The sequence below is a fragment of the Carlito syrichta genome, unplaced genomic scaffold (assembly GCF_000164805.1).
Source record: "Carlito syrichta isolate Samal-C Ts95f unplaced genomic scaffold, Tarsius_syrichta-2.0.1 Scaffold288207, whole genome shotgun sequence".
NCBI lineage: Eukaryota > Metazoa > Chordata > Mammalia > Primates > Tarsiidae > Carlito > Carlito syrichta.
The window spans coordinates 89,094-106,677 of record NW_007232303.1 but is presented as its reverse complement, the minus strand read 5'-3'; the positions used below and the strand labels follow the sequence as shown (position 1 = coordinate 106,677).

Here is a 17,584-nt window from a genome sequence, read left to right as displayed (position 1 = left end):
CATTTGATTGAAATGATTACAAGTAGCTTCCCTTCATAGCTGCATCTTGTGGTGGTAGGGAGCTACTGGGGGCTCAACCTTGAGCTGGCTTTATTTCTCATTTGCTAGAAATGACTGAAATGAAGAAAAGATTTCTGACTTGCCTTTTCAGAAACAGTGAATTCTTTAAAGATGTCTAAATAAATGGTTTCTTCTTTGATAGGAAGAGTTAAATTAAGGGCATACCCCAAAGAGATATGCATCGAGGAATATACAGTGGGAAGCATCTCTTTTTCCAACAGGGAAGATAGTTGAAACTATATTATGTTAAAAGGGGAAAAAAGCCTAATTTTTTATTATTTTAAAGATGTGGGGTATAATTCAGGGTTAGGTATACAAATGTTTATTATGCAGGTACCCTTATTGATGAGGTGTGCCCTTCGCTCCCCTGGTAGTTCCCCTCTACTGCCAATCTCTTTCTTATAGTATTATGATAATTGTTTAAGGTCCTCTTATGAGTGAGAACATACAGTATTCTGTTCTTTGTTTTTGTGATAGATCACTGAGTATGAGAGACTCTAAATCCATCCAAGTTACTGCAAAGTCCATATGTGTGTCTTTCTTTATGAAAAAGCCTAATTTTTGAAAATTTCCCCTTTTTTTGAGTTGGGGTCTCACTCTGTCACCTAGACTGAAGGGCAGTGGCATGATCATGGCTCACTGCAGTCTCATACTTTTGGACTCAAGTGATTATCCCTCCTAAACTCCTGAGTAACTGGGACTACAATTAGCCACTACTCTTGGCTGGTTTTATTTTTTGTAGAGTTGTGGTTTTGCTATGTTGCTCAGGCTGGTCTTGAACTCCTGGGCTCATGCAATCCTCTTGCCTTGGCCTCCCAAAGTGTTGAAATTGCGGGTGTGAGCCTTCCTACCCAGCTATAATTTATTTCTCTTCCTTTTTTTCTTCAGAGACAAGTATGTAGCTATATTTTTCTGAGACTGCTAAATTTTTTTTCTTCTTTTTTTTTGAGTCGGAGTCTCATTCTGTTGCCCAGGCTGGAGTGCAGTGGCACACTCATGGCCACCACAGCCTCAACCTACTAGGTTCAGATCAGCCTTCCACCTCACCCTTCCAGGTAGCTGGAACTACAGGCACATGCCACCACGTCCAGCTAATTTTTTTGATTTACTGGAAAGATGAGGTCTCACCAAGTTGTCCAGGCTGGTCTTGAACCCATGGACTCAGGCAGTCCTCTCACCTCACCATCCGAAAGTGCTGGGATTATAGGTGTGAGCCACTGCGCCTGGCCTTTTTTTGTTTTAAGTAGGATTCCACAAGACAAGACATGCAGCCTTTGAATATCTGAATTAGAACTATGATGGATAATAAACTCATGTCTATTCTTTAAAGTTTCAAAATATTTTCTACTATATTCTAATGCATTTGAAATTTATAAAATCTATAATTGTCTCTTACATACTCTGAATCTCCATGTTTACTATTGTATAAAATTTAACAGTTAAAGTAATTTTATTTAATGGCTAAATTATGACCTCACATAAATTTTGAGAACAAGATTAATGAACAAAATGGCAGAATTTAGTTAGTTTTTTAAAAAAACGTTTTATTAGTTTTTTTGTGTTTTTTTTTTAGAGACAGGGTTTCATACTGTTGTCTAGGTTGGAGTACAATGGCACAATCATAGCTCACTGCAACCATGAACTCCTGGGCTGAAGCCATCCTCCCACCTCAGGCTCCCAATCTGGAACTACGGGCACGTGCTACTACACCTGGATAATTTTCTGGTTTTTGTGAAGATGGGGTCTTGCTATTTTGCCCCAGGAGTTGTCTCGAACTCCTGGCCTCTATCTTCCCATCTCAGCCTCCCAAAGCACTAGGATTGCAGACGTGAGCCATTGCTTCCAGCCAAAAAACAATCTTAGTTCATAGTATTTTTCTTAAGGTATGGAACATAATGATGGGGCTTAAAATTGATGGTATCCTGGGTTACATGAAAAATAATGAAGGCAAGTTACCTTCAGAGGAGACTCTGGAGGGGAAATATGAGGGGAACCCCCCCCAAAAAAACAGAATTTATTTATTTATCTATGAGTTGGAGTTTCACTCTGTCACCCAGGCTGGGGTACAGTGGCACACTCATGGCCATCACAACCTCAACTAGGCTCAGGCGATCCTTCTACCACAGCTTTTTGAGTAGCTGGAACTATAAGTGCGTACCATCACACCTGGCTAATTTTTTTGATGTATTGTAGAGACGAGGTCTTGCAAAGTTGCCCACGCTGGTCTTGAACAATTCTCTGGCCTCCCAAAGTGCTGGGATTACAGGTGTGAGCCACCATGCCTGACTCAGAATTAATTTATAAAAAATTGTGGGGTTTTTTTTTTTTTTTTTTGAGTTGGAGTCTCACTCTGTTGCCCAGGCGGGAGTGCAGTGGCACACTCACGGCCACTACAGCCTTGACCTGCTGGGTTCAGGTGGTCCTTCTACCTCAGCCTTCCAAGTAGTTGGAATTACAGGCATGTACCACCACACCCAGCTAATTTTTTGATTTATTGTAGGGATGAGGTCTCACCAAGTTGTCCAGGCTGGTCTCGAATCCGTGGGCTCAAATCCGCTCACCTTGGCCTCCCAGAGTGCTGAGATTATAGATATGAGCCACCATGCTGGGCAAAATTGTGTATTCTTACATGTTTAAACTTTAGTCACCTTCAAAGCACTCTCTGTTTGATGTAGTACACCTATCGAGATGCTTTTCTCACTGTTCAACATGGGCTTTGAACTCAACTTTGATACATTTTAGTGCTTGTGCCGTTTTTTTGTTTTGTTTTTTCTTTCCATGTCTTCCACATTAGCAAAATGTTTCCCTTTGAGGACTTTTTTCATGGGGAAACAAACCAAAAAAAATTGCTCAGGGCAAGAGTGGGTGAATAGGGAGGGTGGGACACAGGAGTCATGCTGTTTTTGGTCAAAAACTGCTGAACACTCAACTTGGGACGTTTCTTTCACAAATAATCTCTCACGACAACACTAGCTGGATGATTGATGCCAGTGGGTTCTTAGTAGCGAAGGAAGCCTGCCCTCCAAAAGATCATTCCATTTTGTAGGGGGGTTCCCCCTCATATCTACATTTTACCAGCCTGGTAGTAAAGAGATTGTCATACTTAAGGATGTGATTAAATAGTTCTGAACTTCTGTCAGTATTTAAGCGGAGTTTTGAGGACTAGCTAAAAGATATTGAGAGACTTTAGAGTTGTGTTTTTGTGTTGTTGTTGTTTTTTGAGTTGGAGTCTCACTCTGTCACCCAGACTGGAGTGCAGTGGCCACTCCCGGCCACCACAGTCTCGACCTGCTGGACTCCGGCGATCCTTCTGCCTCAGCCTTCCAAGTAGCTGAAACTACAGGCGCGCGTACCATGCCCGGCTCATTTTGATTTTATTGTAGAAGTGAGGTCTGTCCAGGTTGTCCAGGTGGGTCTCGAACCCGTGGGCTCAGGCAATCCACTCACCTCAGCCTCCCAAAGGCGTGGGATTACAAGCTGAGCCTCTGAGCCCGGCTTAGAGTTTTGTTCTTGTGAACTTGAAAACTGTCTATCCATAGTGTGATTTCCTCATTATCCCTATTATTACTAAAAAGGGGCTGTTTATAAAAGTTCATCCTATGTACAGATGGTTTATAGTTACAGAGACACAAATTCTTCAGCAGTCAATCCCTATAGAACGAATATTTTTCTGGGAAAGAGTCTAATAGTTCACATGCCTTTATGTTGATAAAAAATACCTATTTTCTGCGGTTAAATAAAGAGTGAAAGGTACTGAATTAAACTTTTTTCTTTATTGTGTAACTAAAGCTAAATTATAAAGGTTGCTCTTTAGTTTTCCTGACCTTGTTCCTAAGATCTGTCACTTACAGAATATGACTTACCCATATTCTAGATTATTTTGAAAAGGAATACATAGAAGCTGGATGTGGTCGTGCCTACTTATAGTCCCAGCTACTCAGGGGACTGAGGCAGGAGGATCACTTGAGCCTAGGAGTTCAGGTTTATCCTGGGGTCCCTCTCCTAAAAATATATATATAAAAGAATACCCAGAATTGTATTCCATGGCTTTTTTTTTTGGAAAGAGGTTGGACTCAAGCACTTGGAGATGGAAAGTGTGATTTCAGAAAATTGTATTTAAAGCTGACAAATAGCATGGAGGCTTTCGAATTCAGTTTCATGAAAATGCCCTGAGCCGGGCTCAGTGGCTCAGCCTGTAATCCCGTGCTTTGGGAGGCTGAGGTGAGTGGATTGCCTGAGCATGCGGGTTCGAGACCTGCCTGGGCAACTTAGTGAGACCTCATCTCTACAAGACATCAAAAAAAAAAAAAAAAAAATTAGCCGGGCGTAGTAGCGCCCGCCTGTGGTTCCAGCTACTTGGAAGGCTGAGGTGGAAAGATCATCGGAGCCCAGCAGGCTGAGGCTGCAGTGGCCAGGAGTGGCCACAGCACTCCAGTCTGGGTGACAGAGTGAGACACCAACTCAAAAGGAAAAAAAAAAGAAAATGCCCTGTAATAGTTTATCTTTCATTTGTCTGTCATAATGAATCCATAAGCTCATAAATTAATGAGAGGAGGTAAGATGTAGAACACAAAACCAAAATAATTTTATCTGCCTAATGATTTTTTAAGAAACATGAGTATTTCTTATAGCTTAGGAAGTTACTGTACTTCATAGGCTTGGATTTTTTTCCTATTCATCTAGAATATTTTCTTATTCTAGTGCAGCTGTTTTCCTCCCTCTGTCACACTTGGTTTCTCCTTGTTCTATTACACTGTGCAGATAGTAGGCAGCATCCCCTTTCAGATTTAGGCAAAACAAAAAATTCTAAGCTGAGGCTGGGGATGGTGGCCCACACCTGTAATCCCAGCAGCACATTAGGAGACTGAGGCGAGAAGATTGCTCAAGGCCAGGAGTTCTAGACCAACCTGAGCAACATAGCGAGGCCCCCCCCCCTTTACAAATACTAAAAAATTAACCAGGTATGGTAACACACACCTGTAGTCCTAGCTACTCAGGAGGCTGAGGTGGGAGGATTACTGGTGCTCAGGAGTTTGAGGATGCAGTGAGCTGTGATTGCACTGTTTCACTCCAGCCTGGGTGAATAAAGTGAGACCCTCTCTCTAAAAACAAAAAACTAACAAAATCCTAAGCTGAGTTGTGTTTTTTCCCTCAACACATTGTTTCTGGTACAAATCTTCCCTGAGGAAAGAGAAAGATATTGAGGTGCTTTTAAAAATCTTTCCATCTAGTTCCAAGCTATCTGGAAGAAAAAATGGTAGTAAAGATGGTAACAGAAGCTTGAAATTAAGATCTGCAGACATGGAAATATATACTTTCATAGTATGCCTGTCCCAAATTCAGAAATGGCCACCACTAGTTTTATTATAGTCTTCATCATAGTATAGTTTTAGCGTTGGTAGGCCCTCATATCTTGTACATGGTCATCATTTTATAGGTGGGAAAAATTAAGACTTAGAGAAATTGTGCTACCCAAGGTCTCACAATTAAAAAAAAATTACAGTATTCTGTACCATTGGGGAATCTGAGATTTACTTAAGTTTAAATACTTAAACTTTTGTTGTTGTTAGTTTTTTTAGATAGTGCGGTTATTGAGGGCAGTTACTTTCAGATGTTTTTGAAACATCCTTTGTGGCATCTCATGTACTAAGGACTAGGGAGTAGGCCAGTCTCTTCTATTTCAGTTTTTAATTTTTTTTATAGAGATGAGGTCTTACTGTGTTGCCCAGACTTGTCTTGAACTCCTGGCCTCAAGTAATTCTGCATCATCCTCCCAAAGTACTGGGATTACAGATGTGAGCTACCATGACTGGCCCAGTCTCTTCTATTTGAACTACAAATTTACATATTTTAAATAGTGATTTTTTGTTGTTGTTGTTGTTCCGTCAAATTTTGTTTAAAAGAGGTTCTACTTTTCAAGAATAGGGTCATTTTAAAAGAACTTATCTGAAAAATAGTTGCAGATAGGGTAGAGATTTTGACATTGTCGAGGTCATTATTTTGTTTTATTATATTTTTTGAGTTAGAGTCTCATTCTGTTGTCTAGGCTGGATTACAGTGGCACAGTAATGGCTCACGTTCTCCTGGGCTCAGGTAGTCCTTCCACCTTAGCCTCCTGAATAGCTAGATCTACAAGCACACGCCATCACTCCTGGCTTAATTTTTGATTTTTTAAATAGAGATATAAGGTGTTGCTATGTTGCCAAGACTGGTCTCGAACTCCTGGGCTCAAAGTATCCTCCTGCCTTGGCCTCCCAGGGCTGGGATTACAGATGTGAGCCACTACACCTGGTCCAAAGTCATTAAAGTAAAAGCTTATCTGCCTTTTTGAAGCAATTGGATGGGAATATTGGTTGTTGAAAATTCTGAGTTGGTTTTATTTGGAGTGTAAGTTTTACTAATTGAAACCCCTTTATTTCTTTCCTGACTCATTTAAGGCCTGGTCTGAAATCATTTGCTTGGGTAGTACATACGACCAGAACTTTATTTTTTATTTTGTTCTTTTTGAAATGGGGGCAGTCTCCCAGGCTGGAGTGCAGTGGCACGATTACAGCTCACCACAGCCTCAAACTGCTGGACCTAGGGGATCTTTCCACCTTAGCCTCTTGAATAGCTGGGAGTGAAGTGCGTGCCACCACGCCCAGCTAATTTTTACATTTTTTTGTAGAGACGTGGTCTTGCTATGTTGCCTAGGCTGGTCTCAAACTATCCTCCCGCGTTGGCCTTCCAAAGTGCTGGGATTAAAGGCATGTGCCAGTGTGCCTAGCCCAAACCAGAACTTTAAAACTCGTTAGATGGTTCATAGGTAAAAGCCATGAAAGTACATATGGGAAAGAGCCATACAATTTTGGAAAAGCAGAATTAGTGGTAAGACGTAGACCTGCACACAGTTTTTGCAACCAGCCACTGAAATGTGAGTTTCATAAAGGCAAGGGAATTGCATTGTTCAGTGCTATATCCCCATAAGCTAGAACAGGGTCCATTTATTGTATTGAATGACTAGTCAATCCACCCAAAAGTAGAATGCTAAGTAAATAAGTAAATCAGTTTTAAAAACCACCTTTTGAGTTTAAAAAATTAGCAGTTGTTAATGGCAAAAAGGGTTACCTTTTAACAGATACAGAGCTGGAGAGTATCTTCGTTTTGTTAAATTGGTTATTAAAATATGATAATAGTGGTTATCCATGTAACTGTAAATGAATTTGTAGATTCTTTAAGTAATTTCTTTCTAGAAATGGTTTTGTTTTAGGTTAACTTTATTATTTAACAAGTATTTGGGCATTAGCCCTGACTACTGGATTGATTTTTTTAAATTTATTTTTTATTTATATCATGGGCAATTTCTTCGAGCTTCCAGTTGGTGAAATATCCCAGGATTTGCCATATTTGGCTTTGAAGTGAATTATGTCCTTATTTTAAGCGGATTTGCTATATTTTATTTTTTTAGTACAAAAATATGAATTATCTTAACAACTCTTTCTAGAGACTGCTTAAACCAAAAATGCATTTGGTACCCAGAAAGTTAGAGGCATGTTAAAAGAATAATTAACATTTTACTATTAAAAACTTAAAACCAAGGCTTGAGTAGTTTTAACATTGTTAGCAAACAGGCACACGAATACTCTGCACCATTCAACTTGTGGTGCTTACGTCCTTTGGAAATAACCCTCCTCTGTCATACTGAATTTTTTTTTTTTTTTTTTTTTAAGAGTTGGGGTCTTGCTATGTTGCCCAGGCTGGAGTGCAGTGGGTATTCACAGAAGTGATTATGGCGCACTACAGCCTTTAACTCCTTCTAAGGTTAAGCAGTTCTCTTGCCTCACCCTCCCTAGATGCTGGGGCTGCAGGTGTGTACCACTGTGCCTGACTCTATTCCAAATAACCTTACAATCATTTATTTTATATACTACTTTGTTTTTTTGTTTGTTTTTTAATTGAGTTAGAGTCTCGCTCTGTTACGCAAGCTGGAATGCAGTGGCATGCTCACAGCCACCACAGCCTTCACCTGCTGGGCTCAGGTGATCCCCTCACCTCAGCCTTTCAAGTAGCTGGAACTCCAGGTGTATGCTGCCACACCCAGCCAATTTTTTTGTTTATTGTAGAGGTGAGGTCCCACCAAGTTGTCCAGGCTGATCTTGAACCTGTGGGCTCAGGGAACCCTATCGCCTTTGCCTCCCAAAGTGTTGGGATTACAAGTGTGAGCCACCATACCTGGTTTTTATACTACTTAAAGTAATATTCTTCAGGCTTATGGAGGTAATTTTTTTTTAAGATGACTCAGAGACCGTATGTATTAGATTCTTGTTTTGATTTAGTCTTTGTCTCTAAAGTGAGATTTGTTGGCACTTTTGTCTATTACTTGGATTAATAGTTAAGTACAAATACCCGCATGAGTATGATGGACCATAGTGTTGATGTCCGGTCTTATAAATCAAATGCAAATTAATTATACCTTTTATTATTGAATTAATCTGAGGGCGGAATCTTTCTGAACTTCTTTAATAATAATTCCAAACATAAACAAAAATAGTGAGTTGTATAATAAACTTGTACTGATCAGTCAGTAATTAAGTAAATAATTTACTCATGGCCTATCTTATTTTATTTATAATCTTTTATATCCTTGCCTTTTTTTTTTTTAAAGGAAATCTTAAATCTTGGATCTGTCATTTAGGATGACTCTTGAAACTATAGATAAAAGGTAGTGAAGATCAGTTACTACCAAACAAACCAGGAAGTCTGGAAATTATTGTTAAAGCAGATTGCTTTTTGTAGTTTTTTTGGTTAGTATATTTCAGTGTCACATTTGTTTCTTTGTACAATGATTCTCAATAAATGCTTACTTCCTAAGAACCAGGAATTGGTTTTTTTTTTGTTGTTTTTTTTTTTTTTTTGAGTTGGAGTCTCACTGTCGTCCAGACTGGAGTGCAGTGGCCACTTCCGGCCACCGCAGCCTCGACCTGCTGGGCTCTGGCGATCCTTCCACCTCAGCCTTCCAAGTAGCTGAAACTACAGGCGCGTGTTACCACACCTGGTTGATTTTTTTTTTTTTTTTTTATTTATTGTAGAGATGAGATCTCGCCTGCCCAGGCAGGTCTTGAACCCGCGGTCTCAGGCAGTCCACTCACCTCAGCCTCCCAAAGGCGCAGGATTACAGGCTGAGCCACCGAGCCCGACTGTTTTTTTAGTATTTTTAAGCCCTCCAGATATTTCTTAGAGATATGTACAGTTTTATAAATAGTATTTTAATAACTCTGAGGTAACCAGTTTGCTCTCTGAGACTGTTCATTGAAAAAGGGAGTATGGAGTGATAAATGCATCATTTGGAGGATGTAGCTCATTGAACACAGAACAACAAATGCATGGTAATAAATGAAAATTTGAAAGAAATAAACAGAATTATTATGTAGATGATTAACCACAAACATCAAGCTGATTTACAGAGAATTGTAGATTCACTATTACAGGATGTATTTTTTAAGATGTGATGAGTTCTGCCTTGCAGCTGGCAAGATTAAATGACTTAGTAAAATTCTTTTTAGGCTGATAATTCTTACTAATTAAGGGAACTTGTAAAAGCATATAGGAGTTTCATTTTGAGCAATAGAGAATTAAAACATTTTTAATATAAATGATCTTATAATCTTTTTTGGTCTACAAGATCAGTTTTATAGATATATGCATTGATTTTACTTAGATAATATAATTTGCAAAACTTCCAAGTTTAGATAGGTTTCTATGTTCTTTGCCTCTTATATTTACTATTATTGTGTTTGGGGTGATGTAATTTAAGTAATATTGGAATTAAATAGAGGAAGAAATTAAAAAGAGTGAGGAAGAAGGATCAGATTAATGAAGGCTGAATAGAGAAAATAAAGAAATTCACAGTACTTGTTTTTAGGACTCTTATTTATAAAGTCATATCATCCGCAAATAAAACCCAATATAATTGTATAACTAATTTTAAATGTACAAGTTAACAAAAGTTCTTCTTCAAAAAGTGGTTTTTTTTCCTTTATTCTTTCTTCTTTTTCTTTTCTTTTTTAGAAACAAGTTCTCTCCAAGTTACCCAGGCTGGTCTCAAATCTTTGTGTTCAGGCAGTCCTCTCGCCTTGGACTCTAAAGTGCTGGGATTACAGGCATGAGCCACCACACCCAGCAGAAGTGGTTTATTTTTTTCACCTCTGAGCATGGTGCTGATGGCTGAGATCAGCATCATTCATTAACTTAATAAATACTTTGAGTATCTGCTATGTGCTGTGCACAGTGGTGGGAATACAGATGTGGACACAGATTTCTGTTTCAGTGATGGGAGCTTGCATTGTAATGTGGGACACAATATGGGACGCTCATAACCAAGTAGGAAGATAGATTTATTTAATGTGATTTCAGATAGTGATGAGTGTTATGGAAAAAAAACAGCACGGTTGGGTCATTGAGGGTGTCTGGATGGGCAGTGGAGGAGGGGCCCAGATATGGGGCTACGCTGGCAGGGTGTTTGGAGAAAACCTTTTGATGAAGTGACATTCTGAATGGGAGTCAACTTGTCATGTGTTGTTCCTACACAAAAATTTGGTGTAGTTTCCTGTTTATGCCTGTAGTCAAAAATCTAAAATCTGCAGCCCAGTTTACCCCCTTCTCGGGTAAATAAATTAGTATCTTCTTTCTTGGCCAAACTGAATTATTCATTGTTGTCTTACTACTTTCCTTCCCTGGCATGATTCTTATTTTTGCTTACCCCTCTTTCTCTGCCTGCAATATCTTTTCTCTACAGATTCAAATCCTGCCAGGCTTTCTGCATGCGATTGCCTTAGTCTATAGTAGTTTAGCCTTTGAACACCAGTATAGCATCTGCTTTCCCTATAATATTGAATAAGCACTTTAGTTAATTTATCTTATTTGTGCATATATTCTTTCTTTCTTTCCAATTAGATAGTACAGCATAGTCCTTGTAGAGCAAGGCCTCTTGTTATCTTTTCATATTTTGGGTCAGAAATGGATATGAAAGTATTTCCTGCTATGTTTTTAAGGCAGAAGAGCATTTTTTTTTAATCCTCTCAGGGAAAAGGGGGCTTGGAAGTAGTATATATGAGTGGGAGGAGTCAGTAAAGAAACTGGGAAGTGACAGAAAGGCAGGAGCTACTTTCCTGCATGTACAGTGTGCCCCATTTCTCTTCATTCTATACTCATGTTTAAGACTTGTTAACATAGAGGCTAGATTCTGTGTTCTTACATAATTTGTTAATGACAGTTTCTTGGAAAAAATCTTGAGCTGTAACTCCAAGGGAGTTACGTAAAACTTTATGCTTAGAAAACTTAGTTGGATGAAGGAAGCCTGTAGTGAATGTAGTTTTATAATTGTGTCATACTAGACACTGCTACTTAGATTTCCTGCTATTATATCGAAACTGACTTGTCTAAAATAAGACATTTTTTCTCAGAAATCAATTCTCCCATTGAGAATTGAGCTATATTAAAGACTACTCAGATTTTTACTTTGTTGCCATTAGCTTATGAGCTTCGGTATGTCATGTGACCTCTCTTTGAGTGTTGCTTTCCATATATGTAGGAAGATGGGATGGAATTTATTGTTTCAGAGATCTTTCTAATCATTAAAATGATTTCATTGTTCTTTAGCACTCGCATTTACCTCCATTGCCGCCTTTCTGTTTCCTCTTCTAATTTTATCCTAATGGCTTTATTCTTGGCTTGTTGTAATAAGTTTTCTTGCCATTGGTCTCTTTCTTCTTGTCAGTCTTCTAGATAGTATTGTTAATCTTGTAAAACATAGATTTTCATTATGTCATATTTCTGTCCAACGTGGTCAAGCATTTTTATTTGCCCACAGAGTAAATTCTGCCTTTTTTGACTCATTTTCAAAATCTTTCACAATGTAGTCGGAGCCTACAAACTAGTGGTCTCTGGACCAGAATAATCCTATATACTGCCCCCCCCCAACATTATTTTCCCTTCTCTTCTACTAGAAATCATCTGGTTCATTCAAGTTGCTCCTCTTTGTTTTCTGGAGAGGAAATATTTATACTCCTCTTGAAGCGTTTGCCCTGGCTATCTATGACCCACTATTCTTTTGTCTTTTCCTATGTAAATCATCTTCACTTTTCCTAGAAACCTCACCATACACATTGATACTTAATAGAGATAGCTCTCTCGGTAAATTCCTCTGAAAATGGAAGCATTAGAATATATGTAAAGTTAGAAGCCAAGATTATATGTCCTTCATTCAACAACATTTATTGAACTATACAACATTGTGCCATATTACACTACAAAATACTGAGCACCTACTAGGTGGTGGGCAGTGGTATAAGATTGAGGCTATAACCGTAATCAAAAAGGACTATGTCCTTCCCTCATTGAGCTTATATTCCAGTGCAGGCAATATGCAAAAATAACTAAGTCAACAACCTGTCTTTAAGTGCTTTCATGTAAACATGTTATTTGATCCACACAGTAATCCTGAAGTACTTGAGAAAAGATAAGTTCAGCTGAGGCAGGAAGATCATTTGAGGCCAGGAGTTACCAGCCTGGACAACATAACGAGACCCCATCTCTACCAAAAAAAATTAGCTGGCTGTGGTGGCATGTGTCTGTAGTTCTAGCTGCCCCAGAAGGCTGAGACAAGAGGATCACTTGGGCCCAGTAGTTCAAGACTGCAATAAGTTAAGATTGTGCCACTGCATTCCAGCCTGGGTCTAAGGAAAGAAAATAAAAGGGAAGTTCAAAGATATGAAGTCAGCTTCTCAAGGTCATATAGGCAATATGAGATCATGGAGGCCCTCTGACTTGGTACAGTGCCCAACCTATCTTAATTTGTTTATTAGTATAATCTTCAAGCAGAAGAGGGTAAAGCATAGAATATAAACATTCCCTGTTATACATTATCCCCCTTCTCAGACCTAAACTTTGTCAACAATTTAGTGTACTTCTTTAACTCTCTGTGCATTTTTATACAAGCTCATGTGTGTTTTAGCATATGGCATTATATCATTTGAATTTTTTTTCACTTGTCTTAGAGACATTTCCCTGTCTGTCATCTGCATTTTACAAAAATGCCTACATAGTATTTTGAGGTATAGCTGTTCTATTTATCCAGTGAGTATGAATGTATTAATAGTCTTTGTTTCTGTTTGTGGTGTGCGTTGTGGCAATGAAATTCTTGTATGTACATCTTTGTATACATTTGCAACTGTTGCTGTAGTTTTATGTCTTTTCATTGTGAATACAAATTTCTGGTAGCAGGCATTATATTCTCATACTGGTTTGTAATTTTGCTCAGGATCTAGCTCACAGAACCTAACAATGTACAGACAACAGAGCAAACCTATTTACAATTACTTGCCAATGGTTAACTATGCCAGATTTTATTATTGATGTATTCATTAATGTATTACTGCCATTGATTTACACTTTTGATTTGTTCAACTACAATATCTATCTTCTGATTTACCTGTTGTTGCCACATGCCTATCATTAAATTTTTTTTTTTCTCTAAAATTAAAGTGGCTTCATGGTGATTGTTAGACTAATACATGCTAATTGCATATAATTCAGCCATTACCGAAAAGTTCCAACAAACCAACCCAATGTTACATATTTCTGAATTCTAAAAGTGGGACTTTATATGTCTGTCTTTGCTGCCTTCTCTTTTCCCTACTTAGTATATCAAGAACGTCAACATTTGTTCTTGTTTTATTTTATTTTGAGACAGAGTTTTTTCACTTTGTTGCCCAGACTGGTGTGCAGTGGCTCAATCATAGCTCCTTGCAGCCTCAAACTTTTGGGCTCAAGGGATCCTCCTGTCTCAGCTTCCCATGTAGCTAGGACTAGAGGTGTGCCCCACAACATCTGGTTAAATTTTTGTAGAAATGAGGTCTTGCTGTGTTGCCCAGGCTGGTCTCAAAAGCCTGGCCTCAAGAGATCCTCCTGACTTGGACTCCCAACATACTGAGATTGCAGGCGTGAGCCACCACACCCACCCTAAGAACCTCATTATTAATGGCAATATAATGTGACTGTTCCATAGTTGAACCAATCAAATCCCTGTTGGGAGACTCTTAATAGTATTTCTCATTTTCTAAATAAAAAACATTGTTAAACTTTATTGTTCATTTATTGTTGTAAACTTATTTCATTGTTTAAGTCCTTAGAAATAGAATTCCTTAGTCACATTGTCAAGTTTATTTAGTAGTCATGGTTTGTGCAACATGGGTTATACAAAACCTGGTCTTCTATGTAGAAGGAATAAGAAGAGACCATTTTCCTAATGAAGCTTAGGATCTGTTTGTTCATTTGAGTTAACTTTCACTTTTAGAATTTCAAAAGAAAAACGAAAAATACTTAATGAAATCAACCTTTGTTAAACAGTAAAACATCATGTACAGTGCTGTGGGATTGTAAGAGAAGTTACCAGGATCTGGTATAGTTATTTGGTTAACACTTCATGGAGGAATAGATTTACAATGGAGAAGACAAAATGCAGAACTGAATTTAATTAAAAATAAGCAGAATTTAGATTTCTGTTAATAAACGTACCAAGAGTAAACTTATGGAAAGAATTTACTTACTAAGTAAATTACTTGTTACCTTGAAAACTTTTTTTTTTTTAAGTGGGTGTGCATGATGGCATGCACCTCTAGTCTAGCTACTCTAGAAGCTGAGGCAGGAGGATCTCACTTGAGCTCAGGAGTTTGTGACAAGCCTGGGCAACATAGTGAAACACCTTCTTTTAAAAAATTTTAAAATGTAAAAGCTTCTTATGACTTTCAAATGAAGTCATTTTAAGTTGGACTTTAAATTAACTAAACATTTTTATTTTGCTCCATCTTAAGCTTACCTACTTAAAAAGAAAAGCAGCAGTAGCAAATGTCTGAGCACTTAGTGTTCAAGGCACTATTGTACCATTAGCAAAGTCTGACTTGCTTTGGCAGAAAAGCATAGGCTTTTGAGGATTTGGTTCATAGTTGGTCATGGTGTGTTTCTGTCATGGTTTCCTCTGTGGTAGCTTTTTAATTAGATGACTAGGATCTTGGAGAGTGTTAACTGTTGCGTGCTTTCCCTTGCATTAACTTTTACAGGTAGTTGCTGGGATTTTTTTAGCTTGTTGGTTTTAATTTTAAATACCCCTCATGTGCATGCCACAGTGCCAAGAGAAGATGCTTAGTCATGATGGTATAGACAGAGGAAATAGATGACTAATATCTAGAATTCTGGAAATCTGCCTTGCTACACCTGCTGACCTGCTGTATCCCTGAAGAGATAAAAATAAGCACTGAGGATATTTGCACACAAAAACACCTTATTATAGCGAGGCCCTTGCTCCTAGGGCTTTGACCCCAAAATCTCCTATGATGAGTCAGGCTAGACTATAAACTTGCAAGAGCTTTTGTAGCCCATGGTAGTGACAAGCACAAGTAGTCGGCCCCTTGGAGGAGAAAAGAGAGGAGAATAGCCAAAGAAGGAAAGTAGTTTAAGCAAAGGAGATAATCCAAGGAGAATAAGACCCTCTTCTCTAGAACATCAGACTAATTTTGTCCTGGCATTCATCTTGACCATCCTTGTTTGTTCGTAAGCCAAGGACCCCACCCCTGTGCTAAATGTTCTTCTCTGACTTCTTTTCCCAGTTTGGTTTATTCACCATATATTTATTAAGCATTCCTCTGCACCAGGCACAGGAACACAGTAGATAAAACAGGCAAGAATCATTGCCCTGTGGAACTTGGAATCAGTCTCCTCCTCCCCACGAGTCTTTCCCAGTGTGTACCTTTTCCCCAACTCTACCTCTCACTCAAAAACGCCACCCCTAGTTGTGTTTATTTTTTGTTTATTTTTATTTTTTAGTTGGAGTCTTATCTGTTGCCCAGAGTGCAGTGGCATCATCACGGTTCACTGCGGCCTCCATCTCCTGGGCTCAGGTGATTCTTCTGCCTCAGCCTCTTGAGTAGCTGGGACCACAGGCATGTGCCACCATGCCTGCTGATTTTTGTAGCGACGAGATCTTGCTACGTTGCCTAGGCTGGTCTCGAACACTTGGGCTCAAGCAATCCTCTTGCCTTGGCCTTCCTAAGTGCTGGGATTACATGTGTGAGCCATTATGCATACCTCATTTTATTTTTTACTTACATAGTTGCTTTTCTTCATTTGGTTGGTTGTATGATGCAAATTTAAAGATGGAGGGACAGCTAGAATTCTTGCAATAGGGACAGAGATGTTTAGGTTAAACCCAGTGAGTCAAATTTATGTTAGTTTTAAGTTTTGTTGAGTACAGATAGGAAATGTAGTTGATCGAAGAACTGATTAACTCATTTACAACCACTGATGTGAATTTACATCATTCCAAATTCTGTTCCTGATCACCACTGACATGAATTTACCTCATCGTGGAAGACTGTCTTTTCAGGTGTATAATCTCTCTTTTTTTTTTTTTTTTTTTTTTGAGTAGAAGTCTCACTCTGTTGCCCAGGCTGGAATGCAGTGGCACGCTCACGGCCACTGCAACCTCGACTTGCTGGGCTCAGGCGATCCTTCTACCTCAACCTTCCAAGTAGCTGGAACTACAGGCGCATGCTACCATGCCCGGCTACTTTTTTGATTTATTGTAGAGATGCGGTCTCACCAAGTTGCCCAGGTTGGTTTCGAACCCCTGAGCTTAGGCAGTCCTCTCGCCTCAGTCTCCCAAAGTGCTAGGATTACAGGCTTGAGCCACCACGCCCGATCTCGGTTGTATAATGTTAATAAAAATACAAAGTACGGAATGCTAGTCAGAGTGGTATCTAAGGCAGATACTGGACATGTCTGCCACTTTCAGCTGTATTGTGAAAACGGTGACAATTTAGAAAAGACCATTTCACTTGTGGTTAACTGCAGAAGTTTGCAGCAACCAGCTTCAGATTTTTTTTTTTTTAATTTTCACCTGCTCTCAGTATTAGGAGAGTGAAAAATTTGTCAATTGTGAATGTGTTAAGATAAAGGAGATAGTAAAGAAAGGCAGGAGATGACCATTAGGAAAAACATGAAGAGGTAAGTTAGTACTAAAATAACTGGAACAAGCATGGTACAGTGGAAACGGTGTTAGAATAGGAATCAATCTGACCAGGTTTTCTTTTTTTTTTTTGAGTTGGAGTCTCACTCTGTTGCCTAGACTGGAGTGCAGTGGCACGCTCCCGGCCACCGACTGGGCTCCAGTGATCCTTCCACCTCAGCCTTCCAAGTAGCTGAAACTACAGGCGCATGCTGCCATGCCCGACTAATTTTTTGATTTATCGTAGAGATGAGGTCTCACCAAGTTGCCCAGGCGAGTCTCGAACCCGCAGGCTCAGACAGTCCACTCACTTCAGCCTCCCAAAGTGCTGGGATTACAGGCTGAGCCACCGAGCCTGGCTATGACCAGGTTTTATAATAAGCACTCTGAGCAAGTCATTCTTTCTGTGCAAAGAATGGAAATAATAGTAAATGGTTCTCAACATTGCACATTAAAAACATCTGGGATGTTTTTATAGGCAAGAAT

At 39.0% G+C, this 17,584-nt stretch overlaps 1 protein-coding gene across 1 annotated transcript in view; it reads left to right on the top strand.

Annotated features, from left to right (window-relative positions):
• The window catches only part of LOC103255522 (putative RNA-binding protein Luc7-like 2), a 66,284-nt gene that overhangs the window by 16,821 nt on the left and 31,879 nt on the right, over window positions 1-17,584 (top strand).